We start from the raw sequence: 24199 nt of genomic DNA, 5'->3' as shown, positions 1-24199 counted from the left end.
GACAGGGCTGTCCTCTGTCCCCACTCCTGTTCATACTGGTCCTAGAAATCCTATTAGAAGACCTCAGGGAAGACAAAGACCTCACAGGCCTGAAGATCAGAACGGAGGAATTCAAAATTCTAGCCTTTGCCGACGATTTGCTTTGTGTAATCGATGACCCAGTAAGAAATACCACCAGGTGGATAGATAAAATAGAAACATTTGGCAGATTGGCAGGACTGAAAATTAATAAAAACAAAACGAAAATGTTAACAAAAAACGTAAATAAAGAAGGAAAAGAAAGAATCCTCCAAAGTACAGGCATAGAGGTAGTCAGGAAAACAAAATACCTAGGTATTGTAATCTCTACATCCAACAGAAACTTGTTTAAAGAAAACTACGAAAAACTCTGGGGCGAGATTAGGAAGAAGCTCAAAAACTGGAAGTACCTGAACCTGTCACTACTAGGGAAAATAGCAGCGATCAAAATGAGTGTGCTGCCTAAACTAATATTTTTATTTCAAATGATTCCAGTTATCAAAACAGACCTAACTTTCAAAAAATGGAATAGAGACATCCTAAATTTTATCTGGGACGGTAAAAAACATAGGATAAACTTCAGAAACCTTTCAGATGCAAAGCAAAGAGGAGGACTGGCACTCCCAGACTTCCAGACGTACCATGAAGCGGCCGCCCTAACGTGGACTAAAATGTGGACCACATTAGAACACAAAAAAATTCTAACCCTGGAAGGGCACGACCTCAGGAGGGGATGGCACGCATACCTATGGTATGAAAAGGCGACTATAGAAAAGAACTTCTCAAACCACTATATAAGATCTATATTACTGAAAACATGGAACAAATACAAACAATATTTTTATCAAAAAACACCAACATGGATTTCACCAACAGAAGCATTTCATAGGAGGGAAATCCCCAGAAGTAGGTGGCTCACCTATAAACAATTGCTTATAAAGAAAAATGGCGAATGGCAATTGAGGTCCCTGGAAGAGTTAAGAAAAGAGGACAAAGAAATGAGCTGGCTCCATCACTTACAAATTAAACAACAATTCAAAACTGATTTAACGCTTGGCTTCAATGAAATAAATACATGCTGGGACATCGTTATGAAGAAAGACCAAAAATCCATCAAAATTCTATACCAGAAGCTATTAGAGTGGAAAAATGAAAAAGAACTAATCAAAGACAACATGACCAAGTGGGCCAGAGACATCGGCCACACAATACTATTTAATGAGTGGGAACAAGTCTGGAACAACAAGTTAAAGCTTATAAAGAATACCAACATAATCGAAAATTGGTACAAGGTGTTTTATAGATGGCACCTAACACCAATACAATTAGCTAAATTTAACAAAAAAAACAAAGGAACTTGCTGGAAATGCAAAAAGGAAAATGGAAACTATTACCATCAATTCTGGCAATGCAAAGAAGTTAAAAAATACTGGGAAACAGTCCATAAGCATGTCCAAAACATCTTGCATACCAAATTTGACATGAAACCCGAACTCTACTTATTAAATATATCAAACATAAATCTGAACACAAACCAAGAAAGAATGTTCCTTCACTTATCCGCCGCAGCGAGAATCCTAATTGCAAGAAAATGGAAAGATAAGGAGGTACCAAGCAAAGAAGAGTGGTTTGAAAAAACGATGGAAATCAAGAACCTAGACAAATTATCACAAGTCTCAGAAAAAGAGGACCGAAGCAAACAAACAAATTGGAAAGATATAGAAGACTACTTCAAGAAACAACTAAAATTAGATATATAACAAACATAAAATGACACATGCTAATAAATACTGGAATACAGAAGAAGAAATTTTTTTTTGAATAATGAAGATATTTCCCTGCAGATCGAATGGAAGTCAACGACCGATTGACAATACCTTGTCTGTTCCCCACCCTATACCCAGACCCCCCTCTTCCCGCCCATCCCGCCCCCCCCCCCTCCCCTCTTCCCTAACACCACCCCCCAGCACCCCCCTTACCTCCCTTCTGTCGGTGTTCCCTTTTTCTTCCCACCCTTTCCTATCCAATTATTGTTCCCACACTTTCAATGTATAAAGAGAAAATCTATAAAAACTTAATAAAAAAAAATAACTTAAAAATTAATATACAGATATATAGGCAAAAATAAACACCTTAAAATACCTCTGTTTTAGCAATTTCTATATGCAGGGAGAGCACTGGAATTGATTCCTCTCTGACCTTGCAGTCCTCCTGTTTCTATACACTTTAAAGATGGTGAACCATGGGCAACCCACAGAATGACTCTTGCATCATTTGATGACTTCTGGGGACTCAGTCTTTAAAGTGTATAGAAATGGAAGGAACCCTGCATCTGATGAGATCCTAAATAACACTGTGAACATTTCAATCCACCTGAAATCTTGGATGAATACTCTATAGAAAAGCCTTCCACAAAATAGTTCAGAAGTTATTTATTGCACTTTCCATTAGCCCCAACTAACATGACAGATGAAAAAAGTTAATGGGAGTTGAAGATCAACATGTCTACAGAATACTTGGTTGAAAGGCTAACATAAAAATACTGGATAGATAGACAAAAAGATAGACTCTGACTTTTACTACCTTAACAGACAGACCTATTTGCCCGTCGTATGCTGCTTTTTCTCCACTTTCAGCATAGAGCCCATGAGAGAACACACAGGACTTCTGGCTGGGCTCTGTGCCAAAAGAGGATAGGAAGCGGAGCACACTGCCACTATGGCAACACAGGAGCCTCCCTGTATTGCCTTACCAACAATGGGGGGGGGGGGGGAGATGGGTAGTGATGCCTCCCCATATGGGATGAGGGGTAAGACTATTTGCATGATGTGGGGCATGGAGCGATGGGTTCTCTGCGCCCACCACCGGGAGCCCATGGATTTGCCACAATGCGTGGTGAATTCATAGACCTTTGTGATGAGATCCCTAGTAGTAGAAACATATGTTCTAATGCACAAAAAAAATCTCAGTTTGAAGTGCCAGTAGAAGAGAATCCTCCATTTGAAAATGTTCTCTTTTTGAAAGGCTGTTTAGTTCAACTTCCATTTAAAGTTAAAAGGACTCTGAAGGTATCCATCCACCTCTGAACAGCAGTCAGCCAAATTAATATTTTTATAATTTGCATCTATATACATAAATGATACATACCATTATACATATTACCTCTTTCTTGATTATGTATATCCTTTCGCTTTTCATGTGTGACTTAACTATAGGACATGTCATCTTCCTACACATTCAATTCCTGTACAAAGCATGGATAAACTGTCCTTCTGTAAGAACAGACATGAAGCAAGGTCTCCAGTGATGAGGCAAACTTGATCATTTAGGGGAGGAAAGGATTTACATCAGGATTAGCAGAACTGGTGATAAATGCAAGCCTAATCCCACTGATTTCTTAAGGCTAAAGAGTAATGTACTGGTTTTAAATTACAGTGTCATTGCTACATATGAATGAAATAAAGATTAAGATGGAGTTGGCATGCACGCCAAAGCTGTGGTTAATGTACTCCATACCATCATAACTGTTTCTACTTTTTACTATACTCTGGAAATCTGTGTGTCTGCTTCTGTGAAATGATCTCCTGCAATGCAGGATCCAAACGAGAAATTTCCATATATATATTTTCCTTTGCAGAGTATCAAGTTCAGCGGCAGTTATATTTGTACAAGCTATAACTGGAATAGTCTAAGTAGCAGCAAGGGTTTCATAAAGCATTTCATTTAGCATTTCATTTACAGTAAGATTTCCCCACCAATGTCAACAAATTGTTTTTATATATCTTATAAAAACATGGCAACTGAGGAGGGGCAGCCTTACTTTTTCTTCTTCTCAAGTTTAATAAACTACTGAGGCTTAACTAGAAAGAAAACTAATGAAGGGTGGATTTAAGATATATGCTGTTGTTTTTCTTTGGAAACTCTCCCACACCATGCTTTAATATTATGGTGACATATTTGTCCGCTGAAACACCACTGAATAATGTTGTTCAAAGCATTTCTGAAGTTGCTTTTTGCACTATGTCTCTAAAATCTCTAAAATTCGTGAACATTTTATAGTACATACTCTAGAAAATGAACATAACATTGATCTTTCAAAAGAAATCAGTCTGCTTTGTCCAAAGCTTCCAACGGAGTCTCTTCTAGCTGGTTAAGTATAGTACTGTCACCAACACACATTTATGGACAAAGAGGGAACCAGAATTAGCCCTATGAAGAAACATGAAATGGTATGCACTGGGTGGTAGTTCCACTGCTTGGTCTCTCTGGTTCTCATGGCTCCCCTGTGCTGGTGGTATCACTCAATCAGAGTGATGCTTGCTTGTTGCTTCCATGGACTTTCTTGTGTCACCAGCAAATAGGCAGAAATGTAGCCAACATAGATATTATGCATGCACAAGCATTCCTCTTTGTTTTGTTCTGAATATTGGTTTGGCTTTAATGTATACTTATTGGAGCCCCCGGTGACACAGTGGGTTAAACTGCTGAGCTGCTGAGCTTTTTGACCAAAAGGTCGCAGGTTCAAATCCGGGGAGCAGCGTGAGCTTCCGCTGTCAGCTCCAGCTTCTGCCATTCTAGAAGTTCAAAACATGCTAATGTGAGTAGATCAATAGGTACCATTCCAGCGGAAGGTAATGGTGCTCCATATAGTCATGCCAGCAACATGGCCTTAGAGGTGACAACGCTGGCTCTTCGGCTTAGAAATGAGCACCAACCCTCAGAGTTGGACGCGATTGGACTTAATGTCAGGGGAAAACCTTTACCTTTAATATGCTTAGATCATGATCATTTATGATGTTGAACAATACATTAAATTAGTTTTCTTATAAATTAAGTAGATTATTCTAGAATTACCAAACTGAAAACTGGAGACAGCGCTTGTGACTTTAATTGTTATGTAGGAGTCAAAATTATGACTTATTGGGTATTTTTTCAAAGTTGCAGGTAAATATGGAAAGATGATATAAGGTGTTTGTGATTGCACCCAAGCAAAAGTGAAATGGAAGTCTACTAAAGTTTCCATCTCTAATTTTATTCCAGTTCACATGAGATTTGGCACAGTATCAGTCATTACGATAAGAAAACGTTCTGAAAAAGTGCAAGTGTCAGCCATGCTTCTTTATTCTTTTACTTAATTTTCCAAGAACTGCACTCGTGTTATGCTACATGGCAGTCATAAAGAGTGAAGGAGGGAGCCATTGCCCAATATTGCTTAATACAAGACACATGACCTTGTTGAGAAATACAGAGATCACATAAAGTAATATATTATTAAAAACAGATGTGTTTTTCAATGGTTCTTTATGGTAAAAGTCTAAACATATTAAACTTCCTTAAAGCTGACAGAGGATCCCAACAGCTCCATTATGCAAATGGTGAAAGACTGAGGGACAGAATTTAGATTAGAATATGCAGAACTTAGCACAAAGCCTCTTCAATTTTCTTATGGGACTACAGTTAGTCATTCAGAGTTTGCTCACTAGTACACTGTCCAGCACACAGGTCATGTTTCTAGCCCAATATTTTTTAGTGAGTTCAGAACATTTTAATGAGCATTGTGAAAATAGAATGCCTATATGCACATGTGTGTGAGAAGGTGAAAAATGTGTGCCTTTACTGGAATTGAGTGTATATTTCAATGCTCTCTACTCCAAATTCTTTTCCCTTCTCCATTGCATCTATTTTGTAGGCTGCTGACAAAAGTCTGACAACAGTCCATCATGGAGAACACCATGTCATCACCATGCATTCACTCAAAACGTGGGCTATCTACAGATGTTTCATGCAACTCCTGGAACGATTCCATCAGCGCTGCCTCCAGAAATATTGCAAATCTCTTGGGAAGACAAGTGGACAAATGTCAGCATGCTGGAAGAAGCAAAGACCGCCAGCATTGAAGTGATGGTCCTCTCGCATCAACTCCGCTGGACCAGCCATGTTGTCCGAATGCCCGACCACCATCTCCCAAAGCAGTTGCTCTAGTCTGAACTCAAAAACAGAAACCGGAATGTTGGAGGACAGGAAAAGAGATTTAAAGATGAGCTCAAAGCCAACCTTAAAAACTCTGGCATAGATACCGAGAACTGGGAAGTCTTGGCCCTTGAGTGCTCCAGCTAGAGGTCAGCTGTGACCAGCAGTGCTGTAGAATTTGAAGAGGCATGAATGGAGGGCAAAAGAGAGAAACATGCCAAGAGGAAGGCATTTCAAGCAGGCATGTAGCCAGGGGGGAGGGCTTGAGAGGCTTCACCCCCCCCCCCCGAAATTCTCATGGTGGTTCACGATTAGGCCTTACTGGTGCATTATTTAAACTGTTTATTCATATCATGATCTGATCACCATACTCAATATATCCCATATGCATGGGAGTATTGGGGTAATGATACAAAAGGTTTGCTAGGGTAGACCCTCTTTCACTCAGACTCAGCCCTCCCCAAAATTCAGCCCCCCCCCCGAAACCCCCCCTGAAAAAGACTCAGCCCCCCCCCCCCAATCGAAATCCTGGCTACGGGCCTGGTGTCAAACCAACTCCGACCGTACTGCATTCCACCTGGAAACCAGTGCCCTCACTGTGGGAAAACATGCAGGTCAAGAATAGGGCTCCACAGTTCCCTATGCATCCACTGCCAGTACACCAACCTTTGGGGACAATCTTACTTGGACAACGAGAGATTGCCTGAGTAAAGTAATGCACTCATTCACCACACTTGTGTCTCTTGTCCATCTCCCTTTTTTCTCCCAATTCATATGCTAAAAAACACCATCCATTGCATTGAAGAAGACAAGCCCTTCTTCTAAACCATGCACTGAAAATACCATTTTCAGTGGACCTGTCATCATGTATTCAAATTATTTTACTGTTTTTAGCATATGCACATGTACACCCATGTGGGAAAATTGTATGAGTACACAAAGGAGAAACTCCCAATTAATCAATCCCTAGATGTGGACAGAGAAAAAAAGGGTAATTGTTGTAACTTCATCTGTTCTTGTAAGAATTGGGATGCCATTCCTGCATCTCTTATTTAGAATGTTCTATCACGAAGTTCTCCTCTCTCCTCCTTTCTTCAAAGCTTATGCATTTTTACAGCAAGTATTTACCACAAACCCAATGGCCTTTTCCTGCTATAACCATCACCAACACATCACTTTGAAGCAATTTCAGCCTGAGGCTGAAGATGGCTGGCAGAGATAACTTGTTTAATATAAGCCATGTGCAGAATGAATGGAAAACAGAGAGAGAAATCAAGTCACGTGCTACCATAGTATAAATGTCTCAAAAACACACAAAGAAAAGAAAACGAGAGATTGAAAGAATCAACGATACTGTGCCAAAACATTGGACTGGATTCTATTGGTAGTTTGAACTAAGCAGAACCGTTGAATCAGTGGAAGTTACAAAAGCATACATTTGCCATTCAACAATTGATTCAGTCAGTTTTCTCTGGTTGGGACCAGGAATCAGATTGAGGCCACTGTGACCTCTTCCCAAATTAGTATGATGAATTGGCATATCCAGAAGTAGAGTTGAAGGTAAACATACTTGGAAAGCTCCAGGTCAGAGAAATCTACATCTGTCTATTGGATTTGTCATCATTCCCTTCCTGATTGAAATTTTATATGCAAATACATACACACAAGCATCTGCCTGACCATTATATGTATCTTATTAGTAGCAATCAGAAAGCATTTATAATAAATTTGGATAGTGAGTAGTTTTTGTCTTTGTGAGCAGCTATGTCAAATACATTGCCAGTCATAAACAATGGTCATATGTTGCTGCTGCTTATAAAATATTAAATACATAAAATATTTTAGTCTAGTCAACATTTAACTACTGATATTGAGCTTGAGAAAAAATATTATGTATTGCAATACCCATATTCCACTAGCCAACACGGACAGCAAGGAGGAGGACCTGGAAAAGATTGATGTATTGTTGAAGGCTTTCATGGCCGATACCACTGGTTTATTGTAAGTTTTTTGGGTTATATGGCCATATTCCAGAAACATCAGGAAAATGAGGTTTATATTTCTGTGGAATGTCTAGGGTGGGAGAAAGAACTCATTTCAACAAAGGATTCCCCCAGGCAGTAAGAAGCCAGATCTTGAAACTGCTAGGCCATTAAATGCTAATGAAGGTGACCAATTGAAACATTCACACCTACCTCCAAGAGACAAGAGTTCTTTCTCCCACCCTGGACATTCCACAGATATATAAACCCCATTTCCCTAGTTTCCAATACACAGCACAACCTCTGAGGATGCCTGCCATAGATACAGGTGAAACATCAGGCAATCATGCTTCTGGAACATGGCACATCGTCTACTTGTCAGAGCAAAATGGGCAAGTTCAAATAGGAATACTAGCAGCAGCCAACATAGTGGATCAGACTATATGATCATTGCTGGAACAGGGCATGGAATGCTTCACTACACAGTCATATTAAACACTATAATATTATTTACAAGCTTGGCAATGGCAATAAATCATAATGCACCTCCATCATCATTATTTAGATTTTTTTTAAAAATATAAACTCTTTTCAAGTTAAAAAAAATCAAAATAATGATGATGGATTTTAACCGGCAAAATTTAAATTGCTGTCTGAAGGAGTCCTTTTAGAGGTGTTTGTTTATGGCTTTTTGAAGACTGGTGATTTTATATTGTTATATTATAATACTGTATTGTTAGTTATATTATAATACTGTATTGTTAGTGAAAATAGATAATTCCACAGATCTCAAAAAAGCCTTTGGTTTGATATACCACATCCTTTAAAGAAAGCAATGCTGTTGTCAAATTTTGATACTTTATGCCTGTTCCATCTGAGTCTCATCTCATAGGACAATTTAGCTTGGTGTAAATATGTTCTGAAGCAGTTCCAGATCTGGCTTGTTTGGCTGGAGGCCAACACTGAAGACATGTGTTTCTTCATCTCTCCTTTACCATTCTTCAAATGCCAATGTTGCCTGAACAATTTTTAAAATACTATGAAAAAATTAGCTCCTTTGTTAAACATACTGCTAATTAATGCATTCGCTAAAACCCTTTTGAACTTCGCAATATGCAAGCCAGGTTTCAGGCAACTAGCTGTCATGCTCGTGACTAAAATACACCCAGACATTATTGTACATTGTGAGAGTTTTAAAAGTGGTTTAAATCACTGCTTCCTAGAATATGAGAACCAACCGCAAATGGAGTTCCTGTGCTGTCGCACGCTGGACTCCTATAAAAGACTGTAAATAGGACTTAAATTCTGTTAGCCCAACGGGACGCTGGGGTTGCCTCAGAGAGAGGTTTTTTGGGATTTTCCTGAAAAGATGGGCTCCAAAGTCTTTAAAGATGCAACAAAATCTTTATTACTCAACAAATAACAAATCTTCAACAATTAGCTTCAAAGTTTTCTTAATAAAATATTGGCTTTCTCAATCTTGCCCCGAAAGGCAGGCAAGTGTTCCTTCACTGTTGGGAAAATCCCCAACCTCTACCTGGGCAATCTGTCTTCTCTTCTGTTGGCGTGGGACCCCTACACCTGGTCCAATCTGCTTTATGGTTGCCGCGAAGGGCCCTTACCGAACAGAGACTTTGCAGAACTTCCAGGAGGAGGAAGATGTTCACTTCCCAGTGATGGCTGGCTGAAGCGATGTGGGACTGGATCCCTAGCAAGAGAGCTGTGAGGCTGTATCTGTATATCCCTGGCCAAGCTATGGGGCCTTTTCTCCCCGGCCAAGCTGTAAATGATGAAGCCTTTTACAGGAGGCCCTGGTTTAAGTCCTGTAAGGAAGGCTTCTCTGTGTGGACTGACCTAAAATGGCTCCTATTCCCTCCAAAACCCAAAAAGGGGGTGGAACTAGGGAACCTAATGATAATTGACAGGTCATTGACCCAATAACTGCAAAGTAAGGAAAGCCATCTAACTGCAAAAGCATAGAACTTTAAAATACATGCAACAATCAACAAATGGCAAGGTAAGCTGGAGCTCCTGGTACGGCCGTACCAGAACAGTTCCCTTAGCTCAGTGTTGGGATCCCAAAACATCTGGCAACAGTAGAAATTTTCTGAATTCACCTATTGGCTGTTTTAGACATGTATATGAATTAATTAGCAACAATGTGCGGTTTTTACAGTGCACTCTGCAGAAATTTCTTCAGCTGTGCTTCATAAAAAGGAAGATCAACCTGTTTATCAAACCTTGCAAATGATGATTTATTATCAGTAAATGTTTAAATTTTATGCCTATTTTATATACCAACATACCTGGGGTCACGTAAACATTTCTTAGGTAGAAAGAGGTTGCAAGTGGAAAAAGTTTAAGAAACCCTGGTTTTTTTCAAATCATTTTTATTGAGAATAAATTGTCTCCCATAGACTGGAGCATGAAAGAAGTTTCAAGATAGGTTTACATCAAAAGTGTGAGAACAAGTTGTGTAAGGAAAGTAGGAAAGAGTAAAGAGGGAGCTGAGAAGGGAATAGATAAGACTAGTCGAGCTTCCAGGTTCCTCTAGGTTGTGTTATCAATTCTTTTCTTTACGTCTTTAGTCTAGCTGTCATTTAGTTTCTATTTATTTTTAGGCCTTTGAGATTCTTTTATGTCTCCTGAAAATAAATTTCTGCATTGTCTTTTTAATAAATTCAATATTTTTCCCCAATTTGTTTTTTGTCTTTGTGTATGAATAACTCGGGACTATGTCTGTTCTTGTTTTTATTGTATTTTAAAGTTAATTGTATTGTTTTAATCTACTGCTGTAAACCGCTCTGAGCCAAAATGGGAGTAGCGGTATATAAGATAAATAAATAAATAAATAAAATTATTGTTTGTTACTTTTTGCGTAAGCAAATCCATGTTCATTATATCCCAAACTTTCAATAGCCAGAACTCAATTGTTGATGTTTTGTTGGATTTCCATAATTGTGCCAGTTTAATCCTGGCTGCTGTTATTAGGTATATGAAAATTCTATTCGTATTTTTCTTCCATCTCAAAATCTGTTATCCCTAATAAGAAATACTCCAGTTTAAACTCAAAGTTTATCTGTAGAATTAATTCTATCTTTTTATGTATCAACTGCCAGAAAGATTTGGTTTTCTTGCACTTCCACCATAGATGTATGAAAGTGCCTGCATCTTTCCCACACTTCCAACATTTGTCACTTGTTCTTTCTTTACATATTTTTGCTAATTTTCTGGTGTTAGGTACCATCTGTAAAACATTTTGTACCAGTTTTCTTTGAATTCTGTGGAGTAAGTTTTATTTTCTTCGTTCACATCTCTTCCCACTCTGACATACTTACTGTTCTACCCATGTCTCTCGCCCATTTTATCATGGCCTCTTTTACCTGTTCTTCCTCTGTTGACCATGTCAACAATTGTTGGTAGATCTTTTAGTTAGTTTCATGTCTATTTTTAATATTTTGTCCCAGAACATCTCCTTTATTTCAAAACTTCAAAAATGATTAACCCGACACTCTCCTGGTTTCAATATTGGCAGATAAAAGAAAACTTCCTGATAGATAGGAGGATAGGTTTTGAAATGAATGAGAAGCTCTGTTTTAGACATCCAGCAATAAAATAAAACTCATCTGAGTGTCCCTAGTTCCTTGTAGAGTACTATTTTTTACATCAGTGTGCAGTGTTTGATTTCCCTCATGTCATCATCATCAAGATTGCCATCGTCATCACGTTTGGATCCTGGAGTGGTGAGGCTAATGCAAGCACTGCAGATTCACAAATATCTTAAAAGATATCTGAGCAGAAGAAGGAAGAAAATTATGATTGATATCAGAAAACAACATCAAGGAAGTCCTTAAAGACTGATGTATTTTGAACTTTCAGTGTTTGTTTCTTGGCTCAAAGTACAGTGATGAATGCTTTCTTGAGATAGATGGAATTTCACTCACTTTATTGTAAGTCAGACATAACTGAAGAAATATAGTTTTAGCTACAAAACAACCTGTGGGTGTCTAACATGCCACCTGTTTCACATAAATTCCTTCTATGTCTACTGCCTACTGATGCATAATAAGCATTTTGACAAGGGAATTCTTACAAACAACCATAATTTGGAGACATCTAAAGGGGCTTGACATTTCAATCCCCATTCCTTTTTTTTAAAAAAGCATTAAACATTTCAAAGTTTTATGCATGTTTATATGCAAAATGCTTTAGTACAGTTCCATTAACTGGGCAGAGGCCAAAAGGGGGCACTAGACAGAGAAGGCTAGTCCATTTTACGGGGAAGTGGGAAGAGGGGTTGAAGGTATAAAACTATTTCCTACATTTTCCTGTTATCCCCCCCCCCCCCCCCCACCATGTTGCTGTCTTGGAAACAACCCTCATTTATGACATGGGAAGGAAGAGAGGGAGTAACTGTGAAAATGGGGAAAATTATTTTTCTCCTTCAACTTCCTCCCGCCCCTGTAGAATGGACTACCCTTCTTTGTCTAGTGCCCCCTTTTGGCCTGTACCCAGATAATGGAACAGTACCAATGCTTTTTTCTTTATTGTACATATCTTTTCACCCACGTACATTCTCAATAATATATAATAGGAAAAATATTAGGGCTTTTGTAGTGATTGATTATTTTTAGTAGAAGAAAGGAGATGGAAGCTCTCGCTTAAAAATATTTCTTTTAAATGCATTTCTTCCCATGGCCAATTTTTAATATCATTTCTATGCTACCATAATGTTGAAAAATTCCACATTTTTTTCTGAAATCATTGATTTAAACTGATTAGAAAGAATATTTGGAAGAGTTCTCCTAGTGTTATGATATCTCAAAATAATAGTGGCCATGACTAAATGGCTTCCACATCATTCCCAACCTTTTCAGGGCAGAAATAACAATTATAAAAAATAGAATTAAATATTAAAGAATCAAATCATTTATTAGATCCAAAAAACCTCAAAATAGTTATCAATTCAGGACACAATATTGCTTCAACATGCAAATTAAGTATATGAATCTGTGTATGTGTATGCCTCCAATTCACCTGTTGACTCATGACAACCCCATAAATTTAGAGTTGCCACCTCTTGGTTTTCTTTAACAACTATATAGCAGTCAATTGTAACACAATTGTCTGCACTGGCAAAGAGCTCTACACTATGTAATGTAATGTTGTGTGCGTTCAAACTAGGTCCAAGACAAAGCTATCATAGGATTTGTTTGGCATTACCTCCCTCTGAGGCTGAGAAAGTGTGACTTCCCCAAGCTTTTCCAATGGGTTTCTGTGGTAAAGTAGGATTTAAATCCTAGTCTCCAGAATCCTAGTCCAACACCCAAAACACGAACATTTCTCTTGTGTAATTAGACCAGTTATTGAATATTTTGAGAAGAATTTCCCATATTTTCACATTTCTTCAAAGAATCATAGAACTAAAATTTAAAGAGACCACAAGGATTATTCTATCCAACCTCCTGCTATTCGGAATAATTATTTCCCTTCATGTTCTGAAGTGAAAGAATTCAAGGTTTTAAAAAGTCTGAAGTGAAAGAAATACTCAAGACCCAGGTTTACTATGAGTAACACCTATAAATTCAGTGTTAGATAGAAACAAAGAAATAAAAGATGAACAATTCAATAGCATCAGTTCTGTTTAGAAGATAAATTACAAAGGTTTCCGGGAATCCAATTACCATATCTCTACTACAGAGATTAACACTATCAAACTACCCACTTGTGTTTATGCAAGACTGCTATTTGCAATCTTCCCATGAATTCCTTTTGAAATGACTTCAACTAGGACATCTGTATTTTATGTCAACCACTTGAATAGATTTACAGGTTGACAACAAAGGTCTTGAATAGCAGAGCTGCCTGTGAAGACAAGAGAGCAAAAGGCTCAATTTCAAGAATGAGCTTCCTGTTGTTTCATGTTGGCTCTGTAAATGGTGTTCCCTTTAGGTTCCCAGGTAATGACAAGAGCAGATATACGTCTTGACTTTGAGAAATATTTCCACCTGTTGCCTTGTCCATATGCATTTGATTGATCTTCTGAAGGATACAAACTGAGTCACTGGTATATCTAGCCAAAAGCACTCCTTAGTAAAAAGACGGTTTGAAAAAAAATATTTCTGCATAAGGCCTCATCAGATGGGTGGTTTCCCTAGTTCTGCACCCTGCTGGCATACCGACAGGATGGAGATCCTTAAAGGTTGTTTTGGATATCAGATATTTGATAAATTTGATTGCTGATATGAAAGTACTTTAATTATCTGGCTAGTCATTTATCATATGCAAGAATTTGGCCAAAGCTTGATTTTCACATGTTCATGTCTTGTTTACTTGGGAAAAGTGTCAGTCCTTGTCAAAAACTTCCATATATTCTCATTATCCATCTATTTCTGAAGCTGGGAGCCATCTACTGCTTTGGACAAGTTATATTTATGACCAACAAAAAGAAGTTATTCTATTTACAAAAAATACAGTCGTTTACTGCTATAGAATTATGTGATAACTAACAACACTGACAGCTTAACAAAAAAAGAGAGAGATCATTCACCAAGGTGGCATTACAAAGGTTTATAAATACGTTAAGGGAAATATGTATTTCATCTATTTTTGTCCACTTGGTCAGATGTATGAGATGTCGTCCTGTACACAGAGCTGGATGGGATATTGTAAAAGGGAGGGGGGGGGGGGAGAAATGCAACCAAAATAATGATGATGACTTTTAAAAGAGACCATGCAAAAAAAGTTTGTCGTTACTGTTTGAATCCTGATATACACCAGGAGACTAGGGTTTCAAAAGAGATTACACCTAAACATTAGGAAGAATTCCTGATGGTAAGTGCCTCACTGTGTGGTGCTGTTTCCTCCTTTGAGGGGTTTTTAAACAGCTGAATGGCAATAATCAGGAGTGCTTTGTGTGTGTTTTAGCAGTGATTCCTAACCTGTGGACCACAAGAACGAAAATCCGGTCTGCAAACATCCTTCCTCTTTATTTTATTTCTGCTCCTTTTCACAGAACTGACCAGCCCTGCCCCTTTTGGTCCTAATGTTGGAGACTGGTCCCTGGTCAAAGTGGGCCCTGGTCCAAAAAGGTTGGGAACCACTGCTCTATAACAAGGAGCTTGACTGGTTAACCCCCGTGGCCTGTGCTAACTCTATGAGTCTATAACAGCCCAAACATAGAAACCCAAAGAGAAAGGAAATGGCAAAACCCTTCTGAAGAAATATTGTCAAGAAAACTCTGCAACAGATTTGCCTTAGGGTTTCCATAAGCTACAAAGGACTTGAATGTAAACAATAATTACTGGGGTAATTGACACATGTAGGTCAGCTATCCATGTAGGTTTGTATCATTTTGGACATAGTGCAAGAAAGTATTCAATACTTCCCACCACAACATCTACTCACCTGCAGGATCTTCCATGCTTCTGGAACATTCTATGATTGCCATTTCTTGTCAAGGTAGCAATGGCTGCAGGTCCTTAGGTAGAAGTCATTTCCAGTTCTGCAGCCAGGAGAAGAGATTTTGTGCCCCCATCCCAGTTGTTCAGTGGCAATCCAGGACAATGATGTTAATTGTCTTCTTCTGGTTATAGACCTGCATCTGGGTACTGCCTAGATGCCTCCTGCACTCTTTCCTCACCAACAAAATGGTCCAACCCAGGGGAATTTTGTCCCATCATTCACACTGCCTTATTCTGCCCCAGGCTAGGAGGGATGCAGAAGAGCATGAGCACAGCATTATACTCTGAACACATGATGTACGACCAAAGCTTTAATATCATTAAAGAAAACATTTTCTGATCCAAACCACAGGTGGTAAGATATATTTTAAGTCAGTAGTTTCAAGATGTAGTTTCCCTCTGGAGCTGTATTGTTTCAAGAGAAATAGTATTAGGTTAGAAACCAAGGTGGGAATTCTGTTGGGGACTTATATCTTCATAAGTGAATTTACATATGTGAGAAATACAATTGGGCAGTTCCACATCTGTTTCCAATACTTCCAATAATTCCAGGATTGCTGTTATTTTACTGCATAAAGGAAACAGCGAAGTGATTGATACACATTAGATTCAATGAACAATGAGACAGCTGCAGATCAGTCTCATTATACACCAGGACACCAACTTTAAGATCTGCTGATGTGCACTGGGATGCTCTTACAAGTGTTCCATTGTACAGCTTTGTAATTTACTATCAATGTTTTTTAATTCCTCTATTTATCTAAGTATATGTAAAGTTGTCTAACACACATGATGATAGAGGATTCCAGCTAGAGTATCCTGACAAGCCCCCAACTAGCTTTTGGACCTTACCATGTCTGATAGCTGTTATGTGGATTATTAGCCTTAACCTTTAAAAGGTCACAAGTCTATTTTGGTCAATTATCTGGAAAGCTACATAGTTTAATCAGCTGAAATATATTATAGACTAAGTATACTTTATCCAAAATGCTTGAGATCAGAAGGACTTTGGATTTCAGATTTTTTTTAACTCCTATATTTGCATATACGCACATAATCGATGGCATCCAAATTTAAGATGAAATTCATTGATGTTTCATTTACATGCAGTGATCATTGCCTGAAGGTAATTTTATACAATATTTTAAATAATTTTGTGGATGAATCATAGTTTGTGTACTCTGAATCAAAGCAAAATTTGTTCCTATCTCAGTTACTAATTTTGGAGAATTTGGAATGTTGCAATCCTAGATGAAACATGTTCAACCTGTCTTTCATTTAAATACACTTCAGAATATTAATAAACATCTGGCTTATGGCTGTGCAAACTGAGAATCATGCTAATTAGTAAACTGAAAAGGTTTCCCATTATTTAGCTGTGTAACAGTCTGTGCAATAAATTTTAAGCAAAAAGGCCATTGGATCCTTAGAGGACCATATAACTTAGGGAGTGGACATATTTTCTATGGATATTTTAATGTTATTCTTTGGCCTTTTCTTCTTACGTAACATGTGTTGGGAATCTTTCAAAATTATATTTCAGAAAGGCTACTTAAAACTTAAAAGTGTCAGTTAATGAAAAATGAGCCAGGAAAGATTTAAAGAATAAAATTAATGGGCCTACTTTTAATTTCTCATTTAAATACAAATTGCATAAAACATTGAATTTTGACCACTCTCTACCGGTGAGTTAATGTGTTTTAAAGGCTTCTGTGTTCTTGTTATTTTTAGTGAGGTCATGCAGTTTGGCAAGTCAAAGGTCACACTAACAGCTTATCTTCTTTGTTATTTTCCCCCCAGATGTATTCTGCCCCAGCATCCTCAAAGCTAACTTCAACTTATGGATAAACCAACAAGTGTTACTGATTATTCCCTTGAGGCATACAAAGAATTCATAATTGTTATTTTTAACAACATTTAAAATAAATGTCAGTTTCACCAAAGTGAAGGTGGGCTTCAATTTAAAGTAAAATGTTAGAGTTGGAGACCCTCCCAAGCAAGGAAATGCAGACTATAGACAAAGCCTCTTTACTCCTGTGCTAACTTAAAACATTGTTTTTAAAGTTTACATTTCAACCACAAGGAGCAAAATATGTTAGGGCTGAAAAGTAGAGCTGCAGCATCTGTAGACAAAAGCTTCAACAAAATGGTTGCCAAGAAACATAATCATCACCATCATCACCATCATCACTATCACAGCACTTTACATCCTTTTCTAAAAAGTAAAGGTTTCCCCTTGACATTAAGTCAAGTTGTGTCTGGCTCTGGGGGTGGTGTTCATCTCCATTTCTAAGCCAAAGAGCCTCCAAGGTCATGTGGTTGGCATGACTGCACAGAGTGCTGTGACCTTCCCACTGAAGCAGTACCTATTGATCTACTCACATTTGCATGATTTTGAACTGCTAGTTTTGGCAGAAGCTGGGGCTAACAGCGAGAGCTCACCCCGCTTCCCGGATTCAAACTTTCAGTCAGCAAATTCAGCATCTCACCATCAGGGGCTCCCATCTTTTCCTACAAGTAGATAATGTGGAAACCTGCCTTCTTTTGGAAACTAGAAAGTAACTCGTGTTCAAAAAGGCAGGGGGAGGGATATACAAAGATGTGCTCCATGATCCCCAGAAGGTATATAAGGACAAAGTATTATTTTTTCTGACAGGATGCCAGAGGTGTGTAACTTTCCAAAGTCTCCTGGGCTAAAGCATCCCCCCCCCCCAACCTTCCTGGTCAACTCACTAACAGAGTTTCCTGGTCCCTCTGCTATGCTGCTCACCCTGCTATGTTGCCTACATGCCAATTTTAAATATAAGAGCAGAGATGCCTGCTTTAAGCAGTTTGGGGCCCTTTCACCCAGCCATATAACCAAAAATATCAAGGCAGAAAATCGTACAATATCTGCTTTGAAGATGGATATGAGGGTGATCTGGCTGTGATATCTGTCACCCCATTGATCGCCAGGGTTGATTTGGCTGATCTGGCTGGCTAGGCGGGTGTCCCCTTCCTCCCTCACAGCTCCATGTGCATCCCTCCCAAAGCTGCGTGCTCGGTGGAAGAGGACGACGTCCCAGGTATAGAAGGAGTGTACCGAGGTCTCCAGTCTTCAGTCCTGGGTATACGATAGCTGCGCTCCCCTGCTAGAACCACCAAACAAGCTTTGGACAAGTGTCTGTCCCTAGGTGGAACTTATGTAGAGAAAGACTAATAACTGTGCCAGGAAGTGGGTCAGAGGAAATCTTCAATGAATGCCCCACATATTTTGCCTCAATTATTCCCTAAATCCACTTACAGGTAAGAAACAGGAGTACAAAATCACTGCCATCTGGAATGGTGATTTCAGATGAAGGAACATTGTGCTTGCTTTGTTGCTGGATTTAGTCAAAGAGGACATTTCAATGTAAAAAACATGAATAAGGTATTCCAGACCAATGTTTAACATTGCCTTGCCAAGTGAAAAGAGAGGAGCTCTTTTCCAAGCAACCTGGAAAGGACAAAAGTGGTTTCCAGTTTTTCTGGGATCTGGGGCTGCTGATGCAGCACATCAAACCACCACAAGTCATAGGGGAAATGATGGATTCCCCACCAATTCAAATAGCAGATGTGGGAAACTGCAGACTCAGTTGCAAAAGTGTAAAAGAAGAAATAACATACTTCTATGAATGGACAAAAGCGGAGCAACAAACTTCCATGAGACCAAGGATGGCGTTTCATTAAATTCTTGACATGTACACTCACTTGGGCTGCATCCCTCTAACTTTTGTAATTGGGTGGTGTGTGGTGGCAAAAAGAAGGTATATTTCACCTTGAGAACAAGTTGCAAAAATAATTCACCCCCTTTTTCCAGCAATATTAAACTTTCAGTTCTTGTGGGTTTTTTCGGGCTATATGGCCATGTTCTAGAGGCATTTCTCCTGACGTTTCGCCTGCATCTATGGCAAGCATCCTCAGAGGTGACCTCACCTCTGAGGATACTTGCCATAGATGCAGGCGAAACATCAGGAGAAATGCCTCTAGAACATGGCCATATAGCCCAAAAAAACCCACAAGAACTGAATGATTCCAGCCATGAAAGCCTTCGACAATACAATATTAAACTTTGGAATATTGGAATCTCCATGCACCTTGCTTTTGAAAGGTGCACTCCTATGCCATGTTTGTATGTCAGACAATGGCAGTGGTGTAAAGGATGATGGTGTAAAAAGATCATTAAAGTAGAGACAATACAGGATCCATTTGGCCACCTTTAAATTATGAAGCAAGGGTCTTAAATAAGCATTTGAATGGTAATAATCCACAAAACCGAAGAGGAAAAAATGTTAGTCTGAAATGGACCATATGCCTCCTAATGCACTAGCATAAAAAGATGGATTTCTAAAGACAAAGTCATTTCATCATACTGTGACTCCAGAAACACATGTTTTATGTCATCCTCAGCTCTTGAATCTGTCTATTTTGTGGTTTTTCCACCCTGGACCTTTCTTTCCAGAGTGTCAATTGCATTTCTTTTCTTTTTTTCTGGCAATCTTCATATATGGCAACAAAACAAATAAACTGTCATATAGTGAGATTTTGTTTTTATGTTTCATAATAAAAGTACTCTGCAATAAAAGACATACTTTTCAAGACCTTGATTGCTACAAGATTGATAAGATCTACCTCTATCTGAATAGCAAGTGTGGAAAAAAAGTGTTCCCCGCAACATTGTTGAGGGATAGCTGTCATCAAACCTAGTCAAAGCAGCCAATAGGGTGGGAAATGGGAGTTACAGTCCAACAACAATAGGGAAAGAACATGTTTGGTTTTTTTACCCCTGCTATATAGGCTATGAAAAATAAGGCTATGCCAAATAGAAGCCGATTGACATATACATTTTACTAGGAAAAATAATGTGGAATCAGCTATGGAAATGGCTAGAGAAATGCAGGACAAAAATCAGTTAGAAACGTTTGTGTCAAAAATAGAGATGTGTTGTTACACAGCAAAGAGAGGCAAGCTAGTTTGAGATGAAGTTTGCACTGATACCTATCTCAAGGGGGGAATATGTAACCTTGTAATTACATGTTACCTCCAAGGATACTTTCGTGGCCTTCTAATCCCCACCAAATTTTCTAGACTGCACTTTTTCTGGCTAGAAAAGAAAAAGGAATTTAATTTTCTCTTGTCAACATTTCAAAAAGCAATCATTTGTCTTTTGTATATGTTGCAGTCACACCTCTGTACGGTTCTGCCTTAAAAAAATCATTTTTCAAAACTAAGGGGTTCATCACACAATGAAGACAAATTATAATTACAGCAGAACAACAGCATACTTGCTTTGGACTGTTCATATGACATCACTTCTTTTTTTCAGTGGGAAGCAACCTGGAAAGATATATATTTTTAAAAAAACAAATTATCTGTTAACGACCTCCTTTTCTAATTGGAAGTAGTCCTGCACCTGTGCCAGCAGCACACAGAGATGGTGAAAAACATCCATGTTAGGAGGTCACAGATTTCCAACATTGTACCATTTTCTTTTTCTTAATTTTTGGCATTCTGTGAGGCTTCCAGAGGATTCCAGGGGCAGAATATTCAAGCCTTATCCTTCTGTAATTTTTCACCTCTGACCTATATGAAGTGTGATGTGTGAAAGGTCCAGTGCAGTAATGGATACACACTCACACACAGTTCTACTGTGCTGGATGTAAAATCCCCTGTCAGAAACTAAAGTTGTAGCATCATATGGTCCATGTGGTTCCTGGTCAATAAATCTGTAGAAGCCTGCATTATATCGGGATGCTCTGCAACAATAGTTTTCTCCCCATAAATTTTGATTATTTTCTTGGGTTTTACCAATAATAATAATTGAAGGAAAAACTTTACTAGGTTGTACTCCTGTTCCCACAGCTAAAATTAAAATGAAAGTGACAGATTGAAATGACGGAATGGAGCATAGCACTCATGGACCCTTAAGTGCCAATAGACATATTTCATTCTACTTGGAAATACATATGCAAGTGATTTATGAAATAGCTGTGGACGTACAATGACCATCTTTATATTCTCTGTATCTTGGACCCCAGTATGAACACATTTAATGATGCTCTTCTATAGAGCCTGTCGATTGAAAACACAACATACTATTTGGCTGTAAATCTAAAATGGCATCTGAAATCAATAAAACTGCATCTTTTTATCCTTCTTCACAGCCAATTATTACATAATATTGTTTGAATGTGGTTTTATGTTTTGCAAAGGACATACCATACCCTACATATAGCCTCCAAAGGAATGTTTTGTTTCAGTTACATTTCCTTTATATTAATTGCAATTTCCCGTAACAGGTTCCTAATCTCAATGGCATTCCAATGGTAAGAAATTCCTGCCTGTTTTAGTGATTTCCATTCATTATAGCTTAGTCTTCCAGGCATGCTTGTGAACTATGTACAGCAATTGGTTCCCCCCACCCCCCAAAGAAAATCCATAGGATAACATAATCTCAGTACTCCAGTTAGCAGTGCATAAAATCAACACCCATAAGTACAGAACTCTGTACTCAAAAGTAAGTATTCAGTGGGGCTTAATGCCAGGAAAGAGTGCATAGAACTGCATCCGAAGACATGATATGTGCATATGTTATGGAACCAAATCAAAGAGTTTGGAACCCTGGCATGCAAAATTGTGGTCATAAATGTACCATTTAAAATGGAGCCTAGACTCCTATTAATCAGAATTTATACAGAGACATATAGCAAATAAATCAGAAAAAATATTGAATGTTAAACATAAAACAATACAAGGCTCATTGCAGCATTATTCTTGTTGTGCATTTCCAAGTCATTTCTGATTTATGGTGACTCTAAGGAGAAACTATCATGGGTATTCTTGGAAAGATTTGTTCGGAGAGAGGTGCCATTGCCTTCTTCTGAGGTGGAGAGTGTGTGATTTGCCCAAGACACCCACTGGGTCCTTATAGCTAAGTGAGAATTTCAACCCTAGTTTCAGGCAAACACAGATGGTCTTGGAACATATCCCCTGCGGATAGAGGGGCTATATTGTAACAGGAGTTTTTGCTCAGGAGAAATATGCCCTTCTTAATTTATAGTACAGGCATTCCCCAAGTTATGAACAACATTGTGCAGGTTTGTTTTTAAGTTGAATTTGTTTGTAAGTTGGAACAAGTACATTTTAAAGTGTAACTCCAGATATAGATAGATGATGATGATAGATAGACAGACTGACAGACAGATTGATTGATCGAAGCTTTGGATAGCATAGGGAAGCAACTCAGCGACTGACTTTACTGTCAAATTTAGTGTCAACACAGACACTGTAAACTACATGTAGGAAAGTAGTGATGAATTATATAAAGAATTCATGTATCCATTGCAGGATTTCCTGCTTAAAACTTTGGCACATCCATTTATTTGCTTTACAAGTTTTGGCACTCTCTGAGTACTATATGTGTGCATTCTATATTTCATATATATCTGTCTCTTTCTTTCTTAGACAGCAGGAGGTTTACCTTGAGCCAATCAAACCTGCCAAAACATAGTATAATTTCACACATAACACTCCCTTGCTTCTCATCGGTAAAATAATTTCATCCAAGTTGCCATTCGTTAATAACAAAAATATGCCAGGATTTGTTGGCAAAGCAATAAAAGAAAGATTTTTTTTCTGACAGCCAATGCAATTTCTCAAAAACAGACCCGTTACATTACAACCATCTTTCCAACGGCTCCTCTGAGGATGACCTTTTTGTTTTTCTGTCATTTAATACAGTAAGACTCTGAGGCCCTTTCTACACTGCCATATCCTGTATTATCAAAGCAGATAATCTGAATTTATATGGCAGTGTAGAAGGGGCCTAAGAGATAGTCCAATGATTTTCTCAGCCCAGTTGCAAGTGTACATGCATAGTGAATCCTATATTTTGATTATACTTTGATCAGATGTATTCCAAAGAATCACACAGCCCCCAATAGCACAATGGATTAAACCCTTGTGCTGGCAGGATTGCTGACCGACAGGTCAGTGGTTCAAATCCAGGGAGAGGGTTAAGCTTCCTCTGTCAGCTCCAGCTCCCCATGTGGGGACATGAGTGAACAAGGATGGTAAAACATCAAACATCCAGGCATCCCCTGGGCAACGTGCTTGCAGACGGCCAATTCTCTCACACCAGAAGCTACTTGTAGTTTCTCAAGTAGCCTCTGACATGGAAAAAAAACCACAGGCAGATCCAGAGAAACCACAAATACTTCCTACAGGAAATACTTTTAATGCATGGGTAAATGAAATTATGGACCAAATCTGTGGATAAAGGGAGCAAACCTGTGTTTAATTCAGGCACATAGTCAGTCCAAACATGCATTTCCAAATGATTATTATGTTTATTTATACCCTGCTTCTTTCTCCACAAGGAATGGCATTGGGGAAGGGGTAGAGTTATTTCTTTACCAGCTAAATCCATATGGGGCTAGAATGCCCTTTTGTACATAAATGTGTAAATAACTGGATTCCCTGAACATTTATTGCACAATAAAATATGTAGTTTATTTATTATAATGTGCATGAAGAATGTGGGGTTTACTAGTCATAATTCAATATAAAAGAAACAATAAGAGATGTAGGGCAAGGGTGAAAACTACACTACTCTCCTGCCACCAAAAATGTAGGCAGCATCTACACTTGCAGTTTAATATCACCTTAACTGCCATGGCTCAATGCTATGGAATCATAGGAGCTGTAGTTTTATAAAGCAATTTGCCATCTTTTCCAAAGTCCTTCTGC

Source organism: Anolis sagrei, chromosome 3, assembly GCF_037176765.1.
Source record: "Anolis sagrei isolate rAnoSag1 chromosome 3, rAnoSag1.mat, whole genome shotgun sequence".
In the NCBI taxonomy this organism is placed as follows: domain Eukaryota; kingdom Metazoa; phylum Chordata; class Lepidosauria; order Squamata; family Dactyloidae; genus Anolis; species Anolis sagrei.
The sequence above is the reverse complement of the archived record's forward strand: the minus strand, read 5'-3'. Positions refer to the sequence as shown.